The sequence below is a fragment of the Phocoena sinus genome, chromosome 5 (genome assembly GCF_008692025.1).
Source record: "Phocoena sinus isolate mPhoSin1 chromosome 5, mPhoSin1.pri, whole genome shotgun sequence".
Taxonomy (NCBI): domain Eukaryota; kingdom Metazoa; phylum Chordata; class Mammalia; order Artiodactyla; family Phocoenidae; genus Phocoena; species Phocoena sinus.
In genome coordinates, this window is record NC_045767.1 from 73,377,537 (window position 1) to 73,402,604 (window position 25,068).

Genomic DNA, 25,068 nt, shown 5'->3' on the forward strand with positions numbered 1-25,068 from the left:
TTTCAATCCTCTTTCTCCCAAGATGCTAACACCTTCTTACAGCTGAATTTCCTGAAAAGACATTTGTTCTAAACCAAAGGTCAGATGAGGTTCTTTAATTAGAAGTTCCAGAGAGTTCTTGTACACAGGTCAATTCTGTAGCCGTTTAACTGGTTTAGGCAGAGCTATTGACTGCTGACTATTTTTACAGTTTTTTTTCTTTGCCTGTTTCCTTTGAAAGTATCAGCTGGAACAACTTGTAAACACGCTTTAGATTATGCGAGGTCATCGTCTGTAGATCTTGCGTTTTATGTGCTTGAATGTTCAGGAAGAAGGAATCACAGTATGTGGCTATGACTCTCATTCTCATCAAATTAGAAGGAACATGTCCTTCACATAGAAATACAATATTTCTTGGTCTTTTATAGTAAGCTGAAAAGCTTTATCTTATCCATAACTTCCTGTTTGTGCGCTCTGAATATTTTCAGCACTTGGGCTGTGGAGTCAAGAAGCCACAAAAGTTTGAGGTAGGATAAGGTGGGGAGTCTATTCTGCACCCAAGAACTTTAAAGTTTCATATAAACGGGTGTGTGGAGAGCGAACATTGTCCATTGTGAGCCATTTTGACAGTGACCATTACTCAGATTTCATTTAGTAGTAAGACTGTTAGCTCACATCTGTTTGGCAACATCTAGAGGATCCTGTTCCTTGAAAGAATGAATGAAAATGTAGTTCAGGTGTTGTGGTTGTCATCCCGTTTTATTCATTCAGCTAAAAATTACTGGCCATTCTCGGAGTGCCACGCGCACTTTCTGGGGACTGTTTTATTCCTTTATATTTTTGCGTGGGCTGCTGTTTCTCCTCTTTGCCTTTCTAACCTCTGCTGGTCCTGCAAGCCCCACCCCCTCAATGACCCTCCCCTGACTCTTCCCATGTGAGTTGCCTGGCCTTTCTAAGGCTTCTCTTGAGCTCCATGCAGCCCTCTAACATAGCCCTGTATCATATTTGCTGATTTCTTTGTAGCTGCACCCCCAGCTCCCAAGAGACTGTGGGATCCATGGGGCAGGGCCGGTGTTGTATTCAGATTTGTGCCCCAGCGCTTGGCAGAGCGTCTGGCACATGGTAGAAGCCTAGTGAATGGTTGGTGAATGAACGCAAGCAACCGTCCTGCGTTCCCTACCCTTGGGTAAACCTGAAGAAAGATGAACTAGATTTGAGATCTTACTGCATAATTAAATTACCCTGTCCAAATAATTTTTAAAGCTGAGAGGAAATTCAGAGATCGGCTACAGGAAATTGAGGACTAGATTGGTGAAGAGAGTTGGCCAAGGTTATGCAGCTGTTTAGTGGCAAACTGGGACTGAAGCCCAATCTCCTGCTGGCCAGGCCTAGCCCAAATATGGGGAAGATTAGTTGTTATTTCCTCTTCAAAATTACCTTGGAATCCAGGCAAAATGACTTAGCAACCTAAAAATGCTAATGGGGAGACAGCAAATTAAAACTTATTTACAGGAATGAATCTAGCAGCAAGTATGCAAAACTCTCTGGAAAGAGGAGAAGTGGAGATGGACTCACAGCTGATTTCTTCTGACAGCGTCATGGGCCTGTAAGCCAGTGTTTGCTGGCCAAACTCTTAACGAGGGTAGATGTCTGAACAGGCCCAGCTTGGCATCTGTCTCTGACACAGATTTGGGTTGAAAGACGTATGTCAAGTTCAAAAAAACTAATCGATGCGTTTGTTATCCCTAAATGTATCAAGCAGGAGATCTGAAATCTTTCTCATTTTTAGTGTTGAACAATGGTGGATGTAAAGAACAAGTGATTTTTATTTTCCACCTTGTGATTTAGAAACCAGTTGAGCCTATTTCCAGAACAAGGCCCATAAAGAAAAAAAATCTGATTTGGGGATGTGCGTTGAAGTCAGTGTTGACTAATGAGTGGTTAAGCATTGGGAAGGCTTTGTGAATATTTAGCAGAAACATGGCAAATTGGTACCAGTGACTCAGAATTTACCTGCACATGTGTTTTGTTTGGATGGTTCAGTGTTTTAACATTGAAAACATTGTCGACCTTTAAAAATAAGAAGATTTCACATGTAAAAAATTCTGGATTTCTACCTAATTTTAGAAAGTGAGAGAATCCGGTAACCCTGGATGCACTTGTATATTAGTTTTCTCATATACAAACTAGGTGTCTTAAAACAGATATCTATTCTCTCACAGTTCTGGAGGACAGAAATCCAACATCAAGGTTTTGGCAGGGCCCCTCTCCCTCTGAAGTTTCTAAGGGAGAATCCTTCCTTGCTTCTTTCAGCTTCTGGTGGTTGCCAGCATTCCTTGGCCTACTCTGCTTCTGTCTTCATGTCACCATCTCCTCTTTGTGTCAAAATTCCCTCGGCCTCACTCTAGTAGGAACTTTGTCGTTGGATTTAGAGCGCACCCAGATAATCCAGGATGATCTCATCTCAAGATCTTTAATTATATCAGCAAAGACCCCACATCCTTCATCCAAACTCTCTGTGATAGGCAGAAAAATGGCCCCCAAGGATGCCTACGCCCTAATCTCTAAAACCTGTGAATATGTTACCTTTACAAAAGGGGCTTTGCAAATGTGATTAAGGTTTAGGACTTTGTAAGACTACCCATATTATCTGGGTGGGCCCAGTCTAATCACATGAGTCCTTAAAAGCAGAGAACCTTTCCAGGCCTGTGCTCAGAGAGATATGTGAGGACAAAAGAAGGGTCAAAGGGACAAAGCATTACTAGCTTTGAAGATGGAGGAAGGGGAGGCCATGAGGTAAGGAGAGCAGGCAGCCTCTAGAAGCTTAGAAGGCAAGGAGATGGATGCTCCCTAGAGCCTCTGAAAGAAACACAGCTCTGCAGACACCTCGATTCTAGCTCAGTGAAGGTCACGTCAGACATCTGACCTCCAGAATGGAAAATAATAAATTGTACTGTTTAAGCCACTAATTTGTGGTAATTTATTACCTCAGAGATAGAAAACAAATACGCAGATCAGGCAGATGGCTTGCTCCAGGTCTAATTGAAGGGTTTTGGCTAGGACAGCCATTTGTCCTCGCCATTTCTTTTCCCTGTGCTTCCCCTAGAAACCTGCACGGTTTGCTTCCTTATTCACTCAGGTGTCTGTGCAAATGTCACCTAATCAGAGAATCCCCAAGAGACCCCTAACCTTAAAACAGAAACAAAGCTAAACAAATCCTACCGTTCTTTTTACCCACCTTTATTTTTCATCATAGCACACATCTAACGTTGTACATTTAATTGTGTCTACTGTCTGTCTTCCCCTGCTAGAACTGGAGCTCTGTGAGGGCAGGGTCTTGCTAGTTTGTTCCTAGCTGTATCCCCAGGGCCTCAAATGATGCCCAGCAAGCAGTGGGCCATCAATAAATATTTGAGTGAATGAACGGATGAATAAATGCAGACTTCCCATGCTCCCTGAGGCCCTATTCATGTACTTCCCTTTCATAAGATTTCCTGGAATTCTTCCCATCAATTCTCTTTTAAACTGAGTGGATGAGGGTGCCCCACCTAAGCTACCATCCATGCAGAGGGTGTCCACTTGGAGTCCTGGGCCCCTCTGTTCTCCTGCTGTCTCTCTTTCCAGTCCTTGATATGAACTTTGGGGGAGGATGTGCCCGTGATCTCTGCACTGCCCACTCCTGTTTCCTGGGTATTATCTCTGCCTCTGTTCATTCCCTGTTGGCGCTTTTGTTTTCAACCTTTGAAACACTGTGAACTGGAGTTTTCCCAAAAGCAGACCCAGAAGCAAGGACTGGAGTGCAGGTCCTCCATTTGGGAAGGTGATCCCAAGGAACAGAGTGAGGCAACAGGGAAAGTGAAGGAGGGAAGTGGTCAAAGCTGATACGCAGGCAGCAATGAGGACTTACCACTGTCAGTGACTGAGTTCAACCTCCTGGGGGCCCCTGGAGAGGCAAGGAAGCTGCAGCATTTATCCATCAGCTTCTGTTCTTCATGAATTGAGAGTTATCTTTGGATGTGCAACATCCCTGGCATTTGTGGTTGCCCTGCAGGAGGGCTGCACAAATTCCCTCAGGGGGATGGAGAAAACCTTCAGGCAGATAAGCAAAGAGAGGCAAGTAGTTAAGAAGGCAGCTGACAACCTGCCTCAAATTGTCTAGGAGTTGAGGGGTGGAATGGCAACCGTTATCTGTTCCAGTGCACCAGGTTCTCATAGTTCTTACTGGATGGGGAAGGCCCGAGACCCGTACCCCACACCGCCCCGTGGTGAATTCACCCACTGCCGTACACTTTCCCGCCTCCACCATGAAGACATGACCTTAGCTTCTCGTGGCTTGGCTCCCTGCAACAGTAAAGTAGTTCCTTGTTTGCATCGCTCAGATCCATGCGTCCGCTCTGTTATGCTTCGAGGTGGTGGCCAGCCACAGTCTCTAAGAAGAGAAAAGGACAAAAATCAGGAGTGCTCACACAACAAGCTGTGGTTCCTGTGTTGCAGCTGGATCTGAGGCCATACTTGAAATCCATCACACACACACACACACACACACACACACACACGTCCTTCTATTCATTCGAGATTCCTCTCACTCTGAGCCATCATTTCATGCCTAGGCTACTTTCCTAATGGGATGGCCCAGACCTTCATCCCTGAGGTGTCGGAGGCCCGGTTACCTCGTCTTTGTCTGTGATTGCTGCAATTAGGTGCTCAGAGTTCTCACTGCGTGGGGAAGGGCCAAGACCCATACCCCATGCCGCCCCCTCCACTGTGGTGAAGTCAATGCTATGAAAAATACGTAGCATTTACATTGTGTTAGGTATTATGCCTACTGTAGAGAGGATTTAAAGTATACAAAGTATACAGGAGGATGTATGTAGGTTATATGCAAATACTGCATCTTTTTTTTTTTTTGTGGTACACGGGCCTCTCAACTGTTGTGGCCTCTCCTGTTGTGGAGCACAGGCTCTAGACGCACAGGCTCAACAGCCATGGCTCACGGGCCCAGCCACTCCGCGGCATGTGGGATCTTCCCAGACCGGGGCACGAACCCGTGTCCCCTGCATCGGTAGGCGGCCTCTCAACCACTGCGCCACCAGGGAAGCCCAATACTGCATCATTTTATATGAGACTTGAGCATCCTTGGATTTTGGTATTTGTGGGGATCCTGGAACAAATTCTTCATAGATATTGAGGGATAACTGGAGAGCAAAAGAGAGAGAGAGAGAGGGAGAATATAAAACGTATTTTAAATATCTATATATACATGTATTTTATATATACGTGTGTGGGTAGAAAATAAAAACACCATAATATTAAGAATGACCATATCTGCATGATCAACATATAGGTGACATTTTTTTCTTATTTTTGGATACTTTTATAATTTTTAACTGTAAAATATATCATTTCTGTAATCAAAAGTGAACAGTTACTTAAAAAATTTGGAAGAATCCACATTTGCATTTCAGGTATAAATTTTGGACCCTTTTGTCCTCAGCTTGCCCAGTATTTTCAGTTGCTTGGAAAAGGGGGATTTACTGCTATGAAACAGCTTTTCAAGTAGACATGAGAAATGAATGAAGACTTCAGTGCAGTCATGTCAGAAGACAGACATGAGGTCACATTATTTCTCACAGTCTGATACCACGTAGTTTCTTTTAGAGTAGATTTCAGAGTGAAGAGAGACATACTGTAGTTGCAGGTATTTACTATGAATAAATCTGGGAGGTCCTATGAGTTAGAAATATAATTATGCAAAAACTTTTGCAGGAAAAGACTGCCACTCCAAGTGAACTGGAAAGAAGGCTTAGTCTTTTTGTTTCACTTCATTTTTGAAATTGAATCTAAGCACACTTTTAGTCTTGAGTGAAAAAAGTATTTATTATACATTTGTATTATATTTATTATAGGTAATAGTTAAATATATTTTAACTCGAGATAACTACCTATATTTTGTTTTAAATCCAAAATTTGATTATCTTGCACTTTTGAACTTCATTTTCTTGCTTGAGATGCCTTTACAAATGTAGAAAAAAATAGAGAGAGACAGTTCAAATTCATGAAAATCAGAATTAATAGTTATAACTCTTAATACATTAGGATTTAATATCACAAAAATTAATAATTCTCTGCTTAAAAGAATGCCTAATTTAACAAGCTGATAACATAATTTGTAATGATGTATTTTGTGCATGTAAATGGATCATGTTATTTTGACTTTGAAAATGCTTAGAGACAGTGTTTAGCATCAATTTGAAAAATCTGCCTGTTTGCATTATTAATTTGCTTAGTGGAAAAAGAAAGCACCAAGTTTTCATAGAAACAGAGTGCAAGAGTGGACTTGGGGACTTCCCTGGTGTCACAGTGGTTAAGAATCCACCTGCCATTGCAGGGACATGGGTTCGAGCCCTGGTCTGGGAAGATCCCACATGCCGCAGAGCAGCTAAACCTGTGTGCCACAACTACTGATCCTGCGCTCTAGAGCCCAGGAGCCACAACTACTGAAGCCTGCACGCCTAGGGCCCGAGCTCCGCAACAGGAGAAGCCACCACAATGAGAAACCCGTGCACCGCAACAAAGAGTAGCCCCCGCTCACCGCAACTAGAGAAAGCCACGCGCAGCAACAAAGACCCAATGCAGCCAAAAATAATAAATAAATAAATTTATTAAAAAAAAAAAAAAAGAATGGACTTGGGAGGTTAACAAACCCCTCTATTTTATAGCTGATATAGATACCTAGAGTTAAATAATCTGTCCAGGTTAACAGTTAATGTATAGCAGACTTGCTACTAGATCTCTCACTAGAATGGAGTGCTAGTATCATTTCATTTCAGGCAAAGTGAAAGAAAAATAAACATTTGTGGGCATCTATTATGGGCTCTTACAAAGATTTTCCAAGAAATTTTCTGAAGTGAAAACCAATCGGCTTAGGAAGGTCACATACTTTGTCCAAGGTCACATGGCTGACTAAAATTGGAGCTGTGATCCCAAACCAGGACTATCTCAATCAATAACACTTGAGAAATTATTATTTGGGAGAAAGTACTTCCAGAATTGTGGAATAAGGGCATCCAAAAATCCACTCCTCGATGAAAACAACAAAAACATTGGTAAAAATTTTCACAATTAAAATTTTCAGTTCTCTGGAAATTAATCAAAAGTTTGCACAAATCTAAAGAGTGTTTATTCAAGAAAAATGGCTGTATCTTGATAAGGACAGCATGCTTTGTGGCATTTTAACTATCCCTATCTCATTTTCCTCTCTCCAGTTTTATGGTAGCCTTGAATATGAACAGCCTTACAACCATGACAAAGCTATGTCAACAGCCTCATGGCCCCTAAAGAAGGCAGATGGATTTGGAGCTCCCCCAAGTCCCATCTCCAGAGATTTGTCATAAAATGACCTGTCTGGCAGCTCTCTGAAAACCTCCTTTGCAGAGCTTGTCTTTATTTAACTTGACTCAGACCTAGCTCAGTGCGAAATCCCTTTTCCCAGGATGTTTGTTGTAAATAATCAATGGCAATTGTTTAGCATCACAATGGCTGGAGGCAGTGATACCAGGTGGGGACTTCCAAAGGGAAAATTGGAATAGGGGACTTTGAAAAGCTCCAGCATATTACTGGGAGCCTAGAAGGACACAAACATGTGCACTACCAGGAAAGAGAAGGCTCTAATTTCTAACCTCTGGCTGACCTTGAGGCTCTGTATAAGCAAGTAGTAAAGGCTGAGGCAGAATTGTAAACTGCCACAGCGGTGAAGTCATGCCACAATATACACACAGAGCTCCTCAGAAAAGAGTGGGAAACTTACTGGTTCAAGGCATTTAAGGAAATCTCTATACAATCATTAGCTGACCACTAAGCTAACCAATACGGTACTTCAATGGCTGCAAATAAAAAATAATACAGATTTTACAGAATTAGTAAGGAAATGACTAAGCAAACAAATAGTAACAACAAAAACGAACCGCAACAATAACATCCCTGGAGAGGAGGAAAACCTTATTTTGGGGATTGCCACATTATATTATTGAAAATATCCGGTTGCCAACTTGCAAAGAAACAGAAAAGTATGGTCCATACAAAGGAGAAAAAGAAGTCAATAGAAATGCGTCCAGAGGAAGTCCAACCGTTGGACTTACTAGACAAAGACTTTAAGACAGCTATTGCAAATATTTGCAGAGAACTAAAGGAAACAATGTCTAAAGAATTAAAGGAAAATATGAATGCAAAGATCATATGACTCCATTTGTATCAAATGTCAAAGATAGGCAGATACATAAAGACAGAAAGTAGATTCGTGTTTGCTAGGGCTTGAGGTAAGGGGGGAATGGGAATGCTAATGGGTCTAGGATTCTTTTTAGGGGGATGAAAATGTACTTATAATTAGTGGTTATGGTGAATATACCAACTCTGTGAATGTACTAAAACCCACTTAATTGTATACTTAAAAAGGGTGACTTTCATCTGGGCATGGTTTTACATGCCAGGACCATGTAATTTGTCATCTAATTGTTGAACTGTTAAGTTGAACATATAAAATCATTAGAGCATATAAGTGCTATCAAGGAATCAAAGTACTCCAATGTATGTCTTTAAAAATGTATCAGTGTTTTTCTGAATTCTCCCCTATCTTGCTTTAAATCTAATCTCTTCACTTTCTAAACATATTTTCTTATATTTTTGAAATTTATGAGGATTCTGTTCTGTTTCCTATCTACAGAGCTAACATTTAGTTGGGTGTTTTCAGGCAGATTCTTCAGGCAAAGTGACCTTCTCTACACTGCTCCTTCCATGTCTTCACATTCCTATGGCCTTTTAGAAATCTACACCATCTCCCATCAATATCTGTACAAATGAGTTTATAAGCTGACATTTGGGCCTAGAGTAACCTTGAAGAGATGCCAGAGGCACTTGGTCGAATTAAAATCATAGCATTAGCAAGAAGTGATTTTCCTAAGGAATTCAGATGTGATAGACAAGGCTTCCAGACTTATAAGGGAGAATTTTTTTTTTTTGCTCTAGGAAATGGCATGTGAAGATGAGACTTGCATGATTAAGGGAACTTACAGAAAAGTTTAGGTTGAAAAAACCTACAGGGTTTTCTCCCCCGACTCCTCATCCTGGAAAATTTTATAGAAATTAAATGGGATCTAGTGAACATTAAACACTTTATAAGGAAAACAGATTTTTCAAGTAAACAGAAGACAATCTACAGTTTTATAAAAATGTATCATTTGAATTCTACTATTTGTTTTAGTCCAAAGAAAGTTTCAAAATGTCCCACTAGATTTGAATAGAATTATACTAGTAGAGCATGTAATACCAACTTTTTTGGACTGAATTTTTAAAAATATCTATTGGGGTTTTCAAAAAGGAATGTAATCTCCTATGGTCACACACATTAAGGGGATGAATAAACAATGGAAGGGATCCAACTGACTCAAGGATTCTAAAATGCTAAGAACCTGAGATAATGATCACCACCATAGGACACACATCTGGGAGAGAAAGAATAGTGCTAGGGTCAAGTCCATCCATCCTGGGCCACAGTTGGACTCTCTAGCATGACCAAGCTTGAGATTGTACTCATGTGTAGCCAAATAACCGTGGAAATTCACATTCTCAGCATGGCTTTTTTACAAATTCATCGAGTTTAAAGAAAAAGCCTTTTTCCTCTACTTTGAGCTATCAGTGTTGTTGCCAAGTGTGGTGTGTCTTGTTTAACTTGGGGGATAATGGTTTACAGACCTCAAATAGCATCTCAAGAAAGTCTTCAACATCAGATGCACTTCTGTGGGGACTTTAAAATGTGACCTGAGGGAGAATATTCAACATGGTAAGCAGGTTTATGTGTCCCTAATGGCAATATGTTAACACATTTCCTGTTACATGTTAATGATGGTGGTGATGTCTATGTAGAGTGTTTTAGAGTTTACAAGGAATTTTTACAGACATAATTTTACTTAATTCACGCAAAAGCCTGTGAGATATTCAGGGCAGATATTTTTGTCTTCATTTCACACACGGGAAAACTGCGGTTCAGAGGAGTTGAACTCTCTGCTTGTCGTTACTAGAGCTGAGGTCTGGACCCAGGACTCCAATTTCAGAACATTTTGCAAACCCATGTTCTCCGTCTGGACTGCACATCAGAATCATCTGGATGATGTTAGGAAAAATCTTCATGCCCTGGCTGAACCCCAGACCAAGGATATCAGAATGACTTGTCATAAGACCCGGGCAACTGTATTTGTCACAGCTCTTCAGATAACACCAATGTTCAGCCAAGTTTGAGAACCTTATTCTACTATATCATGTTTCTTCCTTATGGGAAATGTGGCATTCAAAAACTGAGACCCAGAGGCCAAGATGTGTTGCTTCAAAGATTTTAAGATATTCATTGTCTCATTCAGCTATTATTTATTGAGAGTCTTCTATGTGCCTTGAGGCACTTTTCTAGAAGATACCACAAAGTTCCTGGCAGTCTGGTTACTTCACAGGCATGATTATCACCTTGGTTAAGTGTGGAGAGCTGCCCTCATGGTGCTGAATCTTCCTCACTGTTGCCCCACTTCTTTTTTTTTTGCGGTATGCTGGCCTTTCACTGTTGTGGCCTCTCCCGTTGTGGAGCACAGGCTCCGGACGCGCAGGCTCAGCGGCCATGGCTCACGGGCCCAGCCGCTCCGCGGCATGTGGGATCCTCCCGGACCGGGGCACGAACCCGCGTCCCCTGCATCGGCAGGCGGACTCTCAACCACTGCGCCGCCAGGGAAGCCCTTGCCCCACTTCTTGATTTGACCCTGATGCTGATCACTTTCTTCCTACATGAGAAGTTAGAGCACCATGATGGAGGTGGGATGTACGGACACTTCCACTGTGTAAAGGCACATGTGAAAAATTCCACTCGGCCCAGAGTAAAGAATTTTTAAAAATTAAAAAAATATTTTTATTGGAGTATAGTTGATTTACCATTTTGTGTTAGTTTCAGGTGTACAGCAAAGTGATTCAGTTACACATAGACATATATACACTCTTTTTCAGATTCTTTTCCCATATAGGTTATCACAGAATATTGAGTAAAGCAAGAACATCCTTTTCTGCTACCAGCTATGCTTCCTTTTGTTAGATAAGGAGAGCGTGTAATCCATCGTGCTCTTCTTTTTGACTTGGCTGCTAGGAGGCTTGGAACTACGTACTGTATACAAGTCCGGTTGGTTTCCTTCACTGCATCTCTTTTGGCACATTTGCCCCCACATCAGGCAGAGTCTTGGCCCTCCTGACGCTTTAACAAATCATTGTCAAGAGTTTAATGAAGGTCTGGGGAGGGTTAAGGGAAACCAGTGAGTTATGGTGGGACCTCCTGGGGCTTGTTGCAGCTGGAAGGAAGCCACTGCAGCCAGAGCCTGGAGGAGACATGAGAAGCAGTTGCTGGCACATGGAAGGAGTCTGCAGCTGTAGGAGATGGCTGCCTGACAGGAGCTGTAGCTGTTGGTGGAGGACCGCAACCACTGCCAACGCAGTAGGGAAGGAACGTGGAGCAAAATATCCCAACATCTTTCTCTTCTTGACCTTGAATCCCTTGCCAGGGATGGCCATTGGCCAAAACAGACAGGAACCAGAGGGCAAAGAAGCCCAACTGATAGACTCCATAGAGGTGAGTGTCCCAGGACACAGAGCAGGGTGAAGGGTGGATCTGGAAGGGCAAGTGAGGCAACCCACCACCCCATCTCAACCAGGCAATGAGCCTTACACTTTACATGCCTTTTATTGTTTGCTACTTCCTTTGTTATTTTGCACTTTAAAATTAGGCTGTTTAAAAAAAAAAAAAAAAAAGGGTAAAAGTTTAGAAATGGCAGTAAAACCCTAAAATAACACTATTTACTGTGGTTGAAACATGTAAGGGAAATATATGACCACCACCATCTTCCTACATGTCCATGTCCAAGTTTTAGGAACTCTTGAGGGAAATAAGCCAACACTGTCATCTTTATGATTGAATCATCTCTCTGTGTCTCTCACAGTCATCTACACCAGCCATATATCTTTGTATAAACTAGAGAGCTGATTTTTTTCTGACAGATCTATATATTGCTCTTTAGGGATATGACTGGAGTAAATTCTCCTGTCATGTTTTTTAAACTCAACTACACTACTGCATGAGCTATTATTTTTGCTTTTTTTTTAAAGCGTGTTCTTTGTTTAAGATTTTGAAAACACAGAAACTGTAAAAAGAAAATAATGATTCCCCAACTCTGCACCTAGAGATGACCACTATAAACATTTGAGCATATTTTCTTTATATCTCTATGTTTACTTATTTGTTTCTTTTACCACCACCAGCACGACAGCACTTATTAAAAGCTTGGCACTATTCCAAGCACTTTACCATATAAAGTAAAAACTCTTATGATCTTCATTTTACAGATGAGGAAACTGAGGCAGACAAAGGTTATATAATTTGCCCAAGGTCACAAGGGAAATAAGTGGTGAGACTGGGATTTGAACCAGAACACTGTGCTCAGGTACCCACACTCCAAGTTACAGAACAGAGTGATATGACATCAGTTAAAAACAGGAACAGTGGAAGGAAAAACAAAGGTAAGACCATAAAATGGAATCAGGAATTGACTAAAAATTCCAAACCATAAACACCTTCTGGTTTTTATGCTTCTGGCATTCCACAAAGTTTGCTCTAAGTTTGTAAGCTTCTAGTTCCAAAAAGGGGAACGTTGTCCATTTCAAAAGGCTTGGTGTTCATAAGATTAAAAACAGATCAAATTGTCAACAGAAATACTGCTATTGTTGATATTATGACCAGGCAGAAGTAATCTTATAAATACTTGGCTATTGTGTAATGTGATTAATGATGCTATTTATTCTTTCATTTATTGTTTCATTATTATTAAGCACCTACTCTGGTTCAGGCAGTTCTAGGTGTTAGGAATACAGTATTTAGTAAGTTTCTGTGTTAGGGATCTTACATTCTAGTGAAAGAGACAGACAATAACCAAGTAAATAAGTTAAAAATATATCATTTCAAGTAGGGGGAGAGTGCCAGAGTGGAGAAGGGAAGGCCTACTTCAGGAACATCCCAACTGGGACAAAAGATGAATTTTGTGGTCTGTGTTTCATAGCATCCCTCAAAAAAGACCAAGTTGAATTCAGGAAAGGCAGTTAACGTGGGAGAGCAGCACAATCTATGGCGGTAGATTTTAGATTCTAAAGAAAAATAGATGGACTTCATATCCTGTAATTAATCATCTGTAAATATAGTTTTAAAATGTTTTTCATCCAAGGATTGGTAAGTATTGGGGAATACAGTAGTGAGGTCTACTACCAGTGAACCCTGGAGTTAAACATGGAACGGTGGTTCTCAAACTTGTGCTTACATCAGATTCCCCAAGAAGGCTTCTTAAAACCTAGATTATCAGCTCGCCCCAAGAGGTTTTGCTTTAGAGGGCTTGGGGTGGGGTCCAATAATTTGCATTCCTAATAAGTTCCCATGTGCTGCTGCTTCTGTTACTTCAGAGATCACTCTCTGAGAACCACTGATATGGACCCATGGGTCTTAAGAGACAGTTTGGGTGGTGACCATGGTGGGGATTCCAGGAGTTGGGGTAAAATAATGAAGGTAGGGTTGAAATCCTCTTGGAAAAATGAAGTGGCCTAACCTTGCCCATCTTTTTAGAAGACCATCCCATTATTTACTTAGAAGTGAGCTGAGGAGGTACTTATTCCCAAGGTTTTTTCCCTGGGGAAATTGTTTTCAAAGGGCTACAAAGCACAGACAAATGGGTACTTGAAGGTCCAAGTTCTATTCCATTAGTCTGGCCAAAACTGTTTTGGCCTGGAAAACTTTCAGGAAGATGCAAATGAAACATCTATGTTAAACATATATTTTATACTGGTAAAAATACATCACAGTGTCATAAAATTATATTTTATACTGATTAAAAAAACCCTTTAAAAATATGAGACCTTTCCAAATTAAAATCTTTGAAAACATCATTTTAATAGATACATACATAACATTCCATCATGTGATTATATGTACCGTTTACTGAACCGTTTCTCTTTTGAAGATTTCCACTGATTTTGCTCCTACAAATCTTGATATAATGAATACCTGTGCACATAGATCTTTGCTTACATTTCTAATTACTCTAGATTACTCAAAGTGGAATTGCTGAGTCAAAATGAACATTCCTATATGTGCTTGAAATATATTTCCACTTGTTTCTAACCAAGAGCTATTTAAATGTGAACAGTGTCGCAAGGACAGCGTGATTTTGACTTTTTCTTCTTTGCCATTTGAATGAGACTAAGCCTTTGTGTTCTCAAAATAATAAGCATGTGACTCATCTAGGAGGAAACAAAATTTCACATCAAAATGTCTGGAAAGAAAATTTATGGAAGTCTCTTTGAAGAGGCAGTAAATGGAAAACTGCCACACAGTACACAGCAAACATTCCTAAACCCCATCTTTAAACATCTCTCTCTCCCCAGAGTTGCATCTTTACAGCAGCTGCTCCCGACAGTCTCTAGTCTTTGTCTTTCTCTCCAGCCTCAGCTGATCTCTCTCACCTTCCAGACTGAGGTCCATGCCTCTCTCGTGTTAATAAATGTAAGCTCTTCAGTTTTTTTAATGTCCAGCCATAGCCTTAAATAGTGAAATTAAGGCCCAGAAATGGACTGAGCAAAGAATTCTCTTTAAGAGGCTTTGGAGGGAAGCTCTGTGAACACTGCAGGAATGCACTGCAGGTTGGCTTTGGCCAAAAGGTGCCCCTTAACTTAGACATCGGTCCCCACTGTTGGAAGGCTGAATAGCCAAATGCCTCTTCAGTATCATTTTTGGCCTTCCTGAACTTGGCTGGTCTCAATGATTGCACGATTGGATAAGTTCCAATCACGTCTATCATATCTAATCATTGTAACAAAGCAAATTTATTAACATTTGAATACTCACTTTTAAATGTAGGTAAGCACTGTTGATGTAACTTGGATGAAAAATCTCTTTATGTGTTTTATATGTTGAAATTCTATTATTTCTTTGAAGTAGGTGTACACTTACTAATTTCAAAGAGTGTAATATTATATTACTAATTATTGTGAAAGTTGTTAATTTTACATACAAAAACAAAAAGAATGTTCGGACAGTTAAATAGGTAAATCGATTCATTGTATGAACGGTAAGAGAATGTATTAACCACACAGCTTTAGGAAGAAGTTTATATCCTTTTCCAGCCAACACGTGCTTATAAAAATTAAAACAATAACACAAGGCTGAATAATCAAGCTCGATTTTATTCATAATTAGAACCTTTGTGGAATCATTTGGTGTATTAGCATTCCTAACGTTAAACAAAATAATCTTAAAGAAATTATTTAATTTTGAGTGATCTAACCCCCATTTGGGTTATTTCTTTGAAGGCAAAGACCATTTAAGAATTTTGGTGAATGAATTAAAAGCAGAATGCCAACTTTTTCGTCTCAAAATTATGTAAGGAGGAAAATCTTCATAATCGTGTACAGCAGCATCTATGAAAAATTACCATTGATCCAGATGTAAGAAAAAATATACACTATGAGGAACATGAGACAGTACTAGAGAAAAATGAAGTATCTAAAAACCTTCTCCCTCCTTTTCTGCTATCAGTTTAAAGTCAGTGGCTCTTCAGTGCAGCAGACATGAAGGCAAGTAACCCCAGGACCAATCTAGCAACTGGCAAAGCTCAGAAACTATTCCTCTAAATCTTAATGGTAAATTTGTACAATTTAGCTAATAAAAGGTTAAATAATAAAGGTTTGATAATAATTATTATTATTTAGATTTATTGTGGTTATCCCAGAAGTATGTTCTCTGATTAGGATAATTTGGCTTTAGGAGAATTTTGCTTTTTTATTTTCATCCAGACATTTGTAATTCAGTCAAACCGTGTATTTGCCACATCTGTAATTTACTTTAATTTTTCTAATCCTGTCAAAGCTCATTAGCAGAAACTGCTGTTGACTGCAGCAGCAAGAGATTGGGCCCAAAGTGCCTTATTAAAACACTCCCATCTGGATGTGAGTCTTTCAGCTTTCCTCAGTGAGGCCTTCAACTGGCAAAAGCAGAGATTTGCTATGATCAGGAAAGTTTTCTTGTCTCCAACGTTCTTCTCTTCCAAATCTTCAAGTACCTGACGTATTGTTTCTAATTTGGAATGGTATTTTCTTACTAGACACCAAGAGGATTCAAGTCCCTATTTTCTGCTAAAAAATGCCTACTGGTGTTCACCGTGGCAAGAAAGCTTAGAGGACATTGTATCCAAATCCTCACTTTGCAGATGAAGCAACAGGCCTGAGGAGGTGAAAGAACTTGTCCAAGGTCTGGCAGCTAACTAGGGAAGAACTGTCATGGGATCCAGCCTCCCAAAATGCAATCCTGCACTCGGTCCAGAGAAGCAAGTTGTCACCTTTCAATCTATCTTTTTTCTCTTTCTTAGTGCCATGTTCCTGACCAGAGTTAAGAAACATCTTCCTATAGTAAACCCCTGTTTAGAACAGTGTGCCGGTTTTTTGTTTTTGTTTTTTGTTTTTTGAATGATGTTGCTTTAAATAGACTACTTTCTCTAAATAAGTCATATTCCTTTGGAATAATCCTCCAAAAAAAAAGAAACATCTTCCTTTTTCTTCTCCAATCAGTCATATTTCAGCTTTCAAGCACTGATGGGACAGAGCCTCTTTGATCTCTTTCTAAGTATTTCCTGAGTATTTCAACCTGCTGCCTCATGGGTTTAATGAGGATCACAGATGATCCATTGATGTTTCTGGCTCAATGAGCCATTCATTATTATAGTGATTATTACGAAATGCATTTTGGCAAGCTCTCCTTCCCCTTAATTTTGAAACCCATGTGTACTTGACAGGAAATCTAGTCCGTGTGTTTTTGACTCATTTGCACCCAGGTCATTAGAATGTGGTTGGTCAGAGCTAACTGGACGCTAAGTAGTGCTCTGGGCCTTTTCATAACACGTTGATGATCTTAGCTTCTGTAAGACGTCATCAGCCAGATTGTATGCAGCTAGCGTTCCAACTCCAGCTCTTCGAAGTTGACTCTGACATACTCCCAGGCACTTGTTCTTAATTAACTCCATATTTGTGATATTTTCTTTGGATGACTATGTGAGACTGAGACAAGCTTGAGCACACTATCCTCATTCTAGAAACATGTAGAAATAGTAATATAAATAATAATACCAAACGTTTATTGAGTATTTACTATGTACCAGGTACAGTTTTAGGCATGCTACCTGTATTCAGTTCTCACAATAACCCAGTGACATGGGTAGGATTATTATTTCCATTTTAAAGACTGGAAAAATAGAAGTCCCAGGTCACAGCTAATAGGCACCGAAGCCACAGATTAGATCCAGTCAGTCTAGCTCCAGAGCCAGAGCTTCTGAAAACTGTGTAGCCATTGTGTGAAACTGACTCTGTGTCCATGAGAAACTGTATTTCCTTACACTGGATTTGAGATGCTTCAGTGAATAGGCCTGCCAACATTAGCTTTCTTAGATGGCTATCTCAATGACTCAGATATGTTAAAAATTGCAATCACTATGGCTACTGTAAATGCCCATATGGATTCCTTTGGCCAAAAAAAGAGCAACTGAAATTGGACCCATCTGCTTGGGTGGATATCCTGCTGTGCCACTTGATCCCAGAGGATATCTGAAGACTGTACACAATTCAAGGTGAGAAAGGCTGCTCTTGCCTGGAGACCTGACGATATGCTATTGTCAGGGCCACATGACCCAGGCAGAACCAGTACCGTGCACCTAGGAACTACTACGGGCACATTGAATTGAACGTTGAAAACCAGAGACGTCGTTGGAAGAACACAGGATAAACAAGGTTGTACCTTTACAGGAAATTGGGGAGGAGGGCCAGCTTACCTCAAGCCTGGAAAAAGTCCTATCCTCATAGCTCTGCCCATACTCATTTGCACCTTAAATTGCTTGTGGAAATCTGGGACAGGGAGACAGTTACATTTGCCATGCATTAGCTCAGCCACATCTGTGTCCTTTCTCTGAATATCAGTCAAATCAAAACATGTTTGGGGAAGAGAGACCAGAGAAGCCACTATCTTTGAACCACAGAGGACCGGTTATGGGTTCTTGAGGCTGTGGTAGGATCCTGTTCCTGATTCTTTGGTTTACCCTTTGCTCACATTTTAGCTACACAACCATAGGCCCCAAAGACATAGTCAACCTCATAATTAAAAGTGATAAAGAAATATTTTATTTGGTCTCCTGATCAAAGGCTTAGGATCTATGTACCCTTCTTGGATAATCTCAGCAGGTCATCTGCCATCTCTATTCTTCCTCCCAAGTCTGAGCCTGTAGCCCACATCTCTTTGCTGTGTTTAGGAACTGCCCATCCATTTTCCCACTGCACACCTCTATTCGGAGGTCCCATAGGATCGCAAACTCAGTGTCTAAAATTGAACTTATCCACCCTTCTTCCCAGCTCCCACAACAGGCTCCTTCCCTTGTATTTCTCTCTCATAAATGACTCTAAGTTTCCCTTCCTTCCTCACCTCCTTTACAGTACCTGTTTACACTGTGTTAAATCAGCACACCTGCTCTAACTGCTTTACATTCAGTCTATCCAGTTTTGTCATCTACCTGTTTACACTGTGTTAAATCAGCACACCTGCTCTAACTGCCCTTCTCCTTCCATAACTGTCCACTGCAACCCCTTCCATCAGGCTGCAAATATCTCACTGGCATTGCCATCACCTCGCTCTGCCTCCAATCCATTCTCTACACTCTGTGCACGTATGATGGTCTCTTCACTGGCTCTCTATTGCCCTTGGGGATAAAATCTTAACTCTCACTGATCTGTCTTTTTCTCTAGACTGTGAGTTCTTTGAGAGAAGGGATGTAGTCCAATTCATCATTAAATATTCATTGAATCATTGGTTGAGTGAATGAAAGTGCCTACACTGGTTCTATTCAATGGCAAAGCAAGTCTCCTTTTTCTTCTAAAGGTTGAGGGAGGGGGTCGAGGGGGAGGGCAGTCAGGGATGATGATCTCTTGACTCACGTGTTTCAAAGAGGAAAGCAGGAGAGTAACACTCAGCTTCCTATGTTCTGGTTATGTGCCACTAGATATTTTAAAGGGATAAGCTCACTGTATCCCAGCAGACACCCTGTGCATATTACTGTCTTCATTTTTGAGATGATAAACTAAGGTCCAGTAAAGAATATGCCCAAGCTCACAAGTTTAGTCATGAACCAAGCTTAGTAATTGACCAAGTCATCATTCAAACCTTAATCTGGCTAACTCCAAAGCTGGGCCTTCTTATGCCCATCAACCATATAAAATTCATTCTAAAACTAAGTCGGATAATCTTGTACATGAACCACATCTGATCCAGGCATCCTGCCCACCCTCCCTCAAATGTCCTTTGCCAATACACTCACTCAGTCCTCTGTTGCACCCATCACAGCCTCCCAACCACAGTCCAGCAGGCTCCAGCAGAGCTCAGAGTTTGCCAGTCTGACTTGGAGATAAGGAGTATCTTATGGAACTTTCCTGATCCAATAATATCCCCTTGGTTTTCCTGGATCAGATAGGGAGTTTTAATTGAAATTAAAATCTTATCTGTAATTGCTTAGTTAGAAGACATATTTTCCTCTTTCACAGGTTCTGATTCTTGGGAAGAATTTAGAGAAGCTAAGTAAAAATAAGCAGGGTGCAAAGAGGGAAGTGGATTTCCTCGCATCAGAGTTTGAAACTTTCAGAACTTTGGATTCAGCTGCTGAGATGAATGGGGCAACTTGAGCACTGTGAGACTGAACACAATTCCTCGAGGAGCACAAGTCTGTGAGTGAGGGAGAGAATAACGGTGGTGTCATATGTTCAGGGAAAACCAGTGTGAGATGGGAGCTATTGTCCAACGCAATGCACTTTAAAATTCGACCACGTGGCTAAGCACTTACTGTGTAACCAGCACTGAATGTACAAATAAATAAGACACAGTTCCTGCTGGTGAGCTCACGGTCCAGTTAAGGAGACAGCCATGAAAACAAATAAGTAACAATTTGTTATGATAATTACGCTGAGTACCTGCAATGGCACAGGAGAGAAAGCAAGGGGGTTGTTTTTGAAGTATAGTTGATTTATAGTATCATGTTAGTTTCAGGTATATACCCCACAACAATTCAGTTATACATACACATGTATATACATTCCTTTTCAGATTCTTTTACCTTATAGGTTACTACAAAATATTAAGTATAGCTCCCTGTGTTATACAGTAGGTCCTTGTTGGTAATGAATTTGTTTTGAGAATCCTAGGGAATTTGGAGTTCAGGATTCGCAGAAGAGGTGACATCTGAGTGGAGCTGTGAAGGACAAATAGGAGTTCATCAGACTGATAAGGAGATAAAAGTGCTTTAGGCAGAGGGAAGAACACATGCAAAGTCATAGAAGCCAAAATGAACAAACAACAAACAAACAAAAGCCCCTGACGTGTGTAGGGTCTGGCGAGGGCTGCCTAAAGACTATGTGAATGTGCATATAGGGTAAGTGTACATCTGTGAAGAATCAGCGTCTTTTTCCATCTTCTAATGACAGATGTGTAGGGTTAATTACCAGCAATGTTCTCCCTTTTGCATTCTTGGTATATTTCCTAAAGATTGAGTCAAGTCTAACTAACTGTGTATATATGAATATATATCGAGGAAAGAATAACACAGGAGGGACAGGGCCTTGTAAATGTCACAGCACTGTTCATTTTTACATGATATATGAAATAATATAAATTCACTGCTCTCATAAATTTAGAGAGAAATCCAGTTTTAGGGCCTGTTTACAAGGGCTGTTGGACTTTGTGAACAAAGCATTCTCATATGCTCTGGGGGCTTTGTGATAATTGCATTATTAGGTGCTTATGGAATGGATTTGGTGGTCTAGGTCCTTGGTGGTTTGGGATATGCAAGAGAACTTTGAAACCAGCTTGTGTGATTTGCCTGGGATGTCAGTCAGCACTGTCTGTGGTAGCCCCTGGAGAAAGTTGGCAGTGTCCTGCTGCATATCTCATTTCTAACAAGCTAGTTCTCCTGCATGAGGCTTTCTCCGAGCCCCAGGATAATATGGAGATGCCAGTGGATTGATTCTACTCGATTTTGCCGGCTCTTCCTGAGCTTAAAAGGATGCCAAGCTCAACATTGGCTGCTGCTTTAGGAGGTGAGCTCTTTGTGTGATGAAAAGTTCCCTGAGTTGGAGTTCAGAAGACTGAAATCTTTTCCCAGTTTTGCACATACGAGCTAGTGAGTTGGACACACAGAATTTTGCTTGTTAGTGTATGTTTTCTGCTACAAAAACATATCTGTGTTTGTAGCAGAAATTGAGAACTGCCACCTATTCTCCCCTCTTTCCTTGGAATTACCACCTTGAAGACTGTACTCCCAGTTCCCTTCAGTCCAGAGCAGCCAGCGAGATATAAGCAAAAGTTGTCAGGTGGGGCTTTAAGAGTTGATAAAACCACCATTTCCCACATCTCTCCATTCTTCGTATTTCCTGCTTGGAATCATAACCTGATGGTTGGCGCTCCAAGTGGCCATCTTGGATGATGAAGCAAGCTTGATGATGGAAACCATGCACTAAAGACAGAGGAGAAGAAAGAAAGAGCCTGCATTCCCGATGACATTGAAAGCCTGCATTCCAGCCATGGACTGCCTACTTCTGCACTTCATATTATACAAAAGAAAAGTTTAACTCCCTAAATCTTGTTTAAGGCTGTGTTATTTGGGTTTTCTGTTATATGCAGTTGAAAACAATTCCTCATGGGAAACAGTTTAGTATTCTCTTCTACCACATATGTTTCCTTCAAACAGCAGGGAACACAGCTGCCAGCAATTCCAGAGAAAATAGACAATAATTGTTCAGAGCTTGGGTTCAGGAATCAGACTGCCTCAGGCAGCATCCTGGCTCTACTGCTTACAAGGTCATGACCTTGAGCAAATTCCTTAACTATCTTGTGCCTCAGTTTCCTCTTTTTATAATAAGGACAAAAACAGTACTTACCTTTATAGGGTGATTGTGAAGATCAAGCTAAAAGAGATAACCCATGTAGAGTGTTTTGAGTATGTCCAGCATCTAATAATCACTCAACACATATTAGTTATCACTATTGTTTCTTTAAGTGTTTGTTTTATTTTAGCTCTTTGAACCTAGAAGACACCAGCAGAGAACTCCCAGGGAAGGGCTGGGGTTGTTCCAGCTTGGGTGAAGGTCCATGTGGCCAGCAAGATGGGACACTAGGATTGGCCTAGCCTGGGTCACCCACCTTGGTGGCAGTATTGGCGGGAGAGGGGGTCAATCGAGTATGGTATCAGAAAGGGGCAAGGAGCTGAGTGCTGGTAAACAAACACCAAAGCTTCCATACGCCCCTAATTGGCCTCTTGAGGATATTGAGAGAATACCTGTTTGCCAAAATCCTTGAAATTTTTTTGTGTCAGTGATATACGGAGTTGCTATCATCAGCATTCCCATCAGTCTGCGAGGCCTTTTTTCTTTCCTATCAGACTTATACCAAATTTGGATCTCACCTTTCTTTCAGTGCTGGGGCAGCTCCTGAAAGGCCCTGAAAAGCTAAAACCCTGGACGCCCCCCCTCCCCTCCCACCACTACACTGGTGATAAAAACAACATGTGATGCAGAGACAAGACAGCAACATCCATTACCGAGCTAGTCACTTGCAGGGGGAAAAAAGCATCTACTGCCAGCAAAGGGTCTATGTGTATATTAATCATGTCTTCCTATTTTCTGTATTCTGATGATTTGACATCTTGGGGCCTTGCTGGCCCTGGAGGGATTGCCCTTCCAGGGTTAGCTAATTCCTAGAGATAGCACCCACTTTCCCAGGGGTGTGCCTTTCAGATGCAAACCAGTCATTGCAAAGTCCACCCTCTCCCCCAACCACCTTCTCTACTGGATTCTCACACTCTGGGCCACTATTTACCCTCCCTGATCACTCCAAGGCCAGATACCAGACAACCAGGGACAGCCCCTATGCCCCAGAACTCGCTGAATTTATTCAAACTAGCCTAAGCCTGCTTACCCTTCCCACAAAAACCACAATAAAGGCTCTTGCCCACGTTTTCCCCTGACTCCTTCTGCCTCCTCACCAACCCTGGTTCTTCCCCACATGGCCCTGTGTGGTGTCTCATGCCTCCTGTTTCTAGGAATCTGTGAGGATAAGAAACTTCTTTCTTCATGACCGTCATTTTCATGTTATCATGTCTTACCATACCTGATTAAAATAAATTCTGGGTACCCTTTAAAAAATGTGTGTGTGCGTGTGTGTAAGCACACACTAGTCTGCAGTGTTTAAGAGATAGGGACACAGACTGACTTTTTTTTTTTTGCGGTACGCGGGCCTCTCACTGTTGTGGCCTCTCCCATTGCGGAGCACAGGCTCCGGATGCACAGGCTCAGTGGCCATGGCTCACGGGCCCAGCCACTCCGCGGCATGTGGGATCTTCCCGGACCGGGGCACGAACCCGTGTCCCCTGCATCAGCAGGCGGACTCTCAACCACTGCGCCACCAGGGAAGCCCCAGACTGACATTTTTTATCTCTAATTTTCTCACAGACTTGCATAACAGACACCAGGCTTTCCTGATGCTCATGGCCCTGTTTTCCAGGTGTTTATCAGCCCTTACTCCAGGGCCTGGACGTTACTTCTCCAAGAACTATCTCTCTAATAAATCATGACATTGGCTTCTCATTTTATTTTATCAGATTAACTCTCCTGGGAATATATTTTGTGTCCAAAGGAGATAATATTGAAAGTGTTCAGTAAGTCAATTTTGTTGTTGTATCTTTTTGTTTGTTTGTTTGTTTTTGTTATATCTTAACACCTGAAAAGTTTCTCAGAGTCTGTGGCTCTTTCTGGTGATTTTAGCATCTTAAAAGAGAACTCTACCAGGCGTGTCTGAAAGTGCAAGCTGAAGGTTATGACCAGCTGTTAATTATGAGGAGGTTGGCAGAGGGATGGCACTTCTGGGGAAAAATGAAGCTAAGCTTTCATCAAATCCAAAAGACTCTGGCACTGGTTTTGTTTCAAGTACAGGACTGAAGGAGAAATGTTTGAAATGAGACACTGTTTACCCTTTAAAGAAAAAAAATAATGATACAATTTATATAAGTGCTCATGTCTCCAAGCTCTTTTCTCAGTCCTCACAGACCCACCAGGTTTTTGACGCCACAAATGTCCCCATCACTGTTACCAGAAGTTCTGGGAGAATAGGATTGGCTCTAATAAGGTTCTCCTGAGATGAAATTGTCTCCCAGGTTTCTGGGAAGCCTGACTCCATGATCATATCACCCATATGGTTCTCTGGTGAAATTTTCCACATGATGGTCGGAGGCAAATGTCAAAGTTCAACATAGCTGAAGTGCTGAAAGAACAAGGAAGCTGTCATTTCCTCCTGCCATAGCCACAGCTTAGAGCTCTAGATCTAACTAGATTCCCACTGAATCAGAAACATCTGGACTTCAACCAGCCTTCCAGGTGATTCTCGTGCACATTGAAGTTTGAGAACCACTGCACTGAGCCATACTTTGTCTCCTTGTTTTCCTTTTCCCAAGCACAGGGTTTGAAGCTAGATGAGCTGGAACACCACTTTCTGATTAGGTGACCATGGTCAAGTGGATGTCTTTGAGTTTTTTTTTTTTTTTTTTTTGTGGTATGCGGGCCTCTCACTGTTGTGGCCTCTTCTGTTGTGAAGCACAGGCTCCGGACGCGCAGGCTCAGCAGCCATGGCTCACGGGCCCAGCCGCTCCACGGCATGTGGGATCTTCCTGGACCGGGGAACGAACCCGTGTCCCCTGCATCAGCAGGCGGACTCTCAACCACTGCGCCACCAGGGAAGCCCCTGTCTTTGAGTTTCTATGTATTTATCAGGACAGTGGGAATAATAATTATATTTCAGGGGTGTCGCTGGGATTAAGTGAGTTCACGTATGTAGGACACTTAGTACTGCACCTGGTAAAGAGAAAACATTCAATAAACACTTGCTATGACTATTACTACTAC